This window comes from Rattus rattus, chromosome 5 (assembly GCF_011064425.1).
Source record: "Rattus rattus isolate New Zealand chromosome 5, Rrattus_CSIRO_v1, whole genome shotgun sequence".
NCBI lineage: Eukaryota > Metazoa > Chordata > Mammalia > Rodentia > Muridae > Rattus > Rattus rattus.
Genome location: NC_046158.1, coordinates 63,907,259 through 63,913,809, shown reverse-complemented (window position 1 = coordinate 63,913,809; position 6,551 = coordinate 63,907,259). Strand labels below are relative to the sequence as shown.

The window sequence follows — 6,551 nt, the reverse complement described above, 5'->3', positions numbered from 1 at the left end:
TTTGGCTTCATTTATATTTGCACATGAAAAGTCCCTTATAAAAGTTGAGTCTGTTTGATTTTTACCTTATTGGCAGTAACGAGGTAGTCAATGAAATGTAATTGTTGAAAATGAACACATTTCACTGTATGAAATAAAAGAAAAATATAATTACATTTACTTATTGGATAAATTAATAAAGCTAAAAATCCAGTAGTTAAAGTGAGTTTTCTAATTGATTTATTTACATTCCAGATGTTGACCACTTCCAATCCCCCCTGCAAGAATTTTTTACCCCATCCCCTTCCTCTTTGCTTATTTGTGTGTGTTCACCCACTCACCCACAGCCACCTCCCCATCCTCCCACCCCCTCACACACCCATACCCACCCATCAACCCTCATACTTTCCTTACCCACCCACCCATCCCCACCTCACCTTAATCACCCACACCCCCACATTCTGCTTCCTTGGGACATCAAGTCTCTACAGAATTAGGAACATCCTTTCCCACTTCTATCACTCTGTTCTAGTTATAGTTTCAAGATTTTCATTTTTATTATACTGCAGTTTTCTTTTAAAATATTGTGTATGTATAATGTTTATATGAATATGTATTATTTCAAGATATATAATTGAAGTAGAATTGTATCATGTTCTCCTCTTCATTTCTTCCATTGCCACTTTCATGTATCTTAGTACTAAATTCCTTCTATGTGCCATACATACACTCCAAACTTCTTAGCCTATTTTTCTTTGATTATGTTCTTAAAAATGTAAACACGCATGCACAAAAATAAAATTATACCTCTGGATCCATTTTGTATATGCTTGCATGGGAGACAATTCTGCATTGGATAACCTATAAAGTTATTATCCCCTGGAAAGGCTAATTCTCCTTCTCCAAGCAATTCATTAATTAACTGTAAATCTGTTTAGGGATAGGATCCCATAGTATTTCATACCCCATGCCGTATTATTATGGCATTGATGTTATCATGTCCTTTGATGTAACCATCAGCCAGGTCTCATTTATTCACCAAGTTCTATTCTGAAAGGCTCATGCATATAAGTGTAATTAGCTTGCAAGTTGTTATAACAAAAAAAGTACACACCTGTATAATAACCTTTCTTTTGCTGTAAGTACAACAAACATCATTAACATTTCAGAGTTTAAATATTAGAATCCATTCTTCTATCACTAGTAAATATGAATTTGGAAAATGTCATTTTAAAAAATAGTTAAAATTCACTTGTATGTACTTGTAAATCTCATGAAAACACAACACAACACACTGAACCTCCTAAACTTCCGTGGCGTGATTCCTGTACAGTGACTTTGTTTCTTAATTAATTTTTAAAATTAATTTTATAGACCATTTGTTTAAAAAATACTGAAAATATGAACACAAGAAATTGGTGTCATATCAATGTCTACATTTTCAATATGAAGTGTGGTAAAGATTGTCAAAGTAAATTGAATATTCATATAAATAAGAGGAAAAATAGGACTTAAGCAATTTTAGGACAAGAATGAAGTTATGAAATTACATTGTACCAGAAAGATCTTCTAATCTGTACTACTTTCTGTTCTAGTATATAAATACCTTTTATAACTGTGTGACTAAAGAACAAAAAATGTTTATCATTTCTTAGATAGTTCTAGAATAAAATATAAAATTGTAAATAAATGTGGTTTAAGTCTACAAGTATAGATACTTAAAATAAAAATGCATAGAAATATTTTAATACATAACTCTTTTGATAGTTATTTTAATAAATCAGCTATCAAACCTTTTCATTAATTAACTAGACAAATCTGCAAATATACATTCATATATAGACTTAGAAAATTGTACTGAAATATTTGTTATCTTTCCTTTCTCTCTTTTTATTACTTACCAAGTTTGGTAATAGAATTTCATCAGATATATTTACAGGAGAAGGCTGGGACAAAAAGAAGTAATCAAATAAAAGGAAACATTGTAAATATAATTAATATGCAAATAAACTTCAAAATTATTAATGATTTAATAAACAAACATGACAAAATATATGTTTGTTGCTATGCACCAAAGAAATGTTACACTTATTGTAAGTCTAAGATTTGTTTTTGCTGTTCAACGATCTGAGATCAAACAAATGTAGAAGATTAAGAGTTGCGTTCAGAGTCTATCCTGATGGTAGAATTTCATATAGAAATTCCACTGGCTGTCAGTGTAGACTTAGATGATGCTAATTAAGGTAAGGGAATTCACACTTGACTCCCTTTGCCACATAAACAATTACAGAGAAGAATTTTATGGATTCATTAAGACACATCTTCCAGCGTAAAAGTTTTAAGAATGTGTAGGATTCAAATGTATACAATATAAGGTTTATTCATGTAACAAAATCTTAAAGGGATATAAAGTGACTAACCGTATAAAATGTTTAACAACTAGTAAAACACAAACATTGAAAACATATATCATAATATCTCTTGAAATTCAATATGACACTCTACATTATTGTAGGAGTGGAAATACTATCTCTCACTTTTTATGGCCTGGGAAGACATAAGTACAAGTATAATAGGTTTAATTAGATTATCTTAATATTTATGCATTCTAATGTTCAGTAAATATTGTTTTGATATAGATTGGAACACAAGATTATCATTTCTGAATTGATGTAATTTTTTTCCAATCAGCTATTATTAGATTATTGTATAGGTCGCTTTAAGAAATTTAGACATGATAGAGAAAATACCAAAACTTTCTAGGTTTTTTCAAGGTTAAAGCTGAATAAATATTCCTCAAGTTGTGCATAAAGATGATATAAATTATTGTAAAATAATGCCAAAAATATTTTCTCTACTTTCACTGAGTAGAGATGCAAAATTGATTCATGAGAAAATTTAACTACATTATTCTCAATCAAAAATATAAGCTAAAAATAAACATGGTAATCCTCAAATCCATATCAAAAATACTGAAAATACTAAAGCCAAGATGAGTATTATCATAAAACAATCTACATGATATGGAGCAGCTGTAATAGGCTATCAATGATATGCATAGTACTCTTATTTAATTTGAATAGGCATTGAAAATACCTAGTATACTATCATCTTAGACAAAAAACAAACAAACAAAAAAAAAAAAAACTGAGGCACAGCTAGGTGATAAACACTGTCAGGTCATTAATAGATAAAGCCACATTCAGTATTTGAATTCCATGCTAGCACACTACATACTTTCTCTATGAATATACTATGACTTCATTGCCTACTATCTTATGCAGAACTACAGCTCCATGAAAGTAAAAAGAAGATAACATTTGTCTTTGGTATATTAAATGAAAGTTACCACATTTAAACGAAGTGCACGATTGAAAATGAAATGGCGACATTATTATAAAAAAACATGGTCAGTAAAAAGAATATAAGATTTTGATAACTATGTCAGACATTGTATTTAAAGAAAACTGATTCAGAAAAATATCTTATTCATAAAACTCATTGGAAGATAAATTTCTACTCTAATTTATGTCTTCAAAAGCATTAAAGAAAACTTAATAGTTATGTCCAAAATATGTGAATAGTTCTTCATCTATTTCCATTTTACTTCTCAGAAGATATTATTTTGATTTGGAACACAGCATTCGTTAATGTTTCATATCATATTTAAGGATTCAGACTTGTACCCTAACTTAAAAATCCATTGTATCTTTTAAAACATTTTATACATAAAGAAAAAATCCTTCTCATACTTACAGAAGTGAGCTGCTTGGCCAGTTACACAATGGTCTAGTCATAATGCATGTGAGCTCTTAAAGCAGATCCTCCAGCACTTAATAGGATACAGTGAAACCCGTGGGAGGACCTGAGCTCTTTATTGTGACAGAAAGTTCTCACTTCTTTTTAAAACCATAACCAAGGGAATGATCTTAGAAAAATGAACTAAGACCTGAAAAAGAGTACATTGCGGCAATTCTGTCTTTGGTTAAACTAAATATTCATTCCCATCAGAAAAGACTTTCAACCATGAAAGACACACTTCCATCTCTAATTCTCCATATCTGGTATATAATAACACACTGAATTCAGCATCCTTAAATATAGTTTACTTATTTAGCTTTAATTTATACTGATACCAAATGCTATGAGACTTAGATGTCTGCACATGAGGAGGAAAATAGAAGAGAGAAGATATGTGAAACAGGATGAGTAATGATTGCATGCGAGAAGAACACACAATACACAGATATTGTTGTCTAATGCAATACAAGAATATTATCTCTGTTACACATTTGATTTTTAATGTCTTGTGTTCATATAGTTGACTGTTTAAGGATTTCATGAAGGTGAAATTGTATAGGTGCACATCACATTTTGGCTTGGTTCTAGGATTAGGTCTTTTCTTTATTTCTATATCCGTCTATCTGTCCTTTTTTTTCCGTTGTGTGGCTTTTTTTTTTTTTTTTTTTTATTTTTTTTGGTTGTTGTTATTCTTGCTGTTGTTACTATTTCTTTTTAATTTGCATTCTATTCCCTAACATATTTATCTATGAATCAATATCTATGAATACATAGAAGTCTGTGCCTTTTTCCACATTCCCATATACTTTTATAAAACATTACCAGATATGAGTCAATAAAATAGAAAGTTTAATATAACTCCAATGTGATTTAAGATTCATCTGTCAGAAAAATAAATGATAAAAAAAATCTGAAATTAAAATCTGGTTAGAGTTTTAACAAAGCCACGATCTACACATGTAAAGTATAATAACTTGAAAAAAATGGACTGATTACTTAACCATAATAATTCTCCCATGTTGATATATATATAAATTGCATAGAAAATTATATATTGTGCTCACTTTGGCAGCACATATACTAAAATTGGAACGATACAGAGAAGATTAGCATGGCCCCTGCACAAGGATGACATGCAAATTCGTGAAGTGTTCCTTATTTTTACCTCTAAAAACGAAAATAACAGGAAGTGACAATCACTATTCCTTAATATCTCGCAACATCAATGGAATCAATTCCCCTATAAAAAGACATAGACTAACAGACTGAATACATAAAGAGGACCCAGCATTTTGCTGCATGCAGGAAACACACCTCAGAGAAAAAGACAGGCACTCACTCCAAGTACATGGCTGAAAACTTTCCAAACAAACGGCCTGAAGAAACAAGCTGGAGTTGCCATTTAAATATCAAATAAAATTGACTGTCAATCAAAAGTCATTAAAAAATATGAGGAAGGACACTCCATATTCACCAAAGGAAATATCCACCAAGATGAACTCTCAATCCTAAATATCTATGCTCCAAATGCAAGGGCACTTACATACATAAGAGAAACCTTACTAAAGCTAAAAGCACACATTGCACCTCACACAATAATAGTAGGAGATTTCAACACCCAACTCTCATTAATGGACTGATCATGGCAACAGAAATTAAACAGAGATAGAGAAACTAACAGAAGTTATGAACCAAATGGATTTAACAGATACTTATAGAACATTCCATCCTAAAAGAAAGGATATACCTTCTTATCAACACCTCATGGAACCTTCTCCAAAATTAATCATATAATCAGTCACAACATAGGCCTCAACAGATACAGGAAGATGGAAATACTCATATGCAACCTATCAGAACATTATGGACTAAGACTGATCTTCAATAACAATAATGACAGAAAGCCCACATATACATAGAAGTTGAACAATGCTCTACTCAATGACAACTTGCTCAAGGAAGAAATAAAGGAAGAAATTAAAGACTTTTTAGAATTTAATGAAAATGAAGATACAATATTCCCAAGCATATGGTACACAATGAAAGCAGTGCTAAGAGGAAAACTCATAGCCCTGAGTGCCTGCAAAAAGAAACAGGAGAGAGCATATGTCAGCAGCTGGACAGCACACCTAAAAGCTCTAGAACAAAAAGAAATGAATAAACCTAAGAGCAATAGAAGGCAGGAAATAATCAAACTCAGCGCTGAAATAAACAAAGTAGAAACGAAAAGGACTATCCAAAATAACAAAATCAGAAATGAAAAGGGAACCATAACAACAGAAACTGAAGAAATTTGAAAAATCATATCCTACTACAAAAGCCTATATTCAACAAAACTTGAAAATCTGGAGGAAATGGATAATTTTCTAGACAGACACCAGGTACCAAAGTTAAATCAAAAACAAATAAACCATCTAAACAACCCCATAACTTCAAAAGAAATAGACGCAATTATTAAAAGTCTCTCAACCAAAATGAGCCCAGGACCAGATAGGTTTAGTCTAGAATTTTTATCAGATCTTCATAGAAGAGCTCATACCATACTGTCCAAATTATTACACAAAATAGAAACAGATAGAGCACTACCAAATTCCTTCTATGAAGCCACAATCACATTTATACTGAAAGAACACAAAGAACCAACAATGGAAGAGAACTTCAGACCAATTTCCCTTATGAATATTGACAGAAAAATACTCAATGAAATTCTTGCAAACCGAATTCAAGAGTACATCAAAATGACCATCCATCATGATCAAATAGGCTTTATC

The 6,551-nt window shown here is 31.1% G+C and overlaps 1 non-coding gene across 1 annotated transcript; it reads left to right on the top strand.

Annotated features, from left to right (window-relative positions):
- The first annotated feature begins 4,836 nt into the window (after positions 1 to 4,836).
- On the top strand, positions 4,837 to 4,943 carry LOC116902661. The gene has a single exon (XR_004388223.1). It is a non-coding gene; the product is annotated as a U6 spliceosomal RNA (small nuclear RNA).
- The last annotated feature ends 1,608 nt before the right edge of the window (positions 4,944 to 6,551 follow it).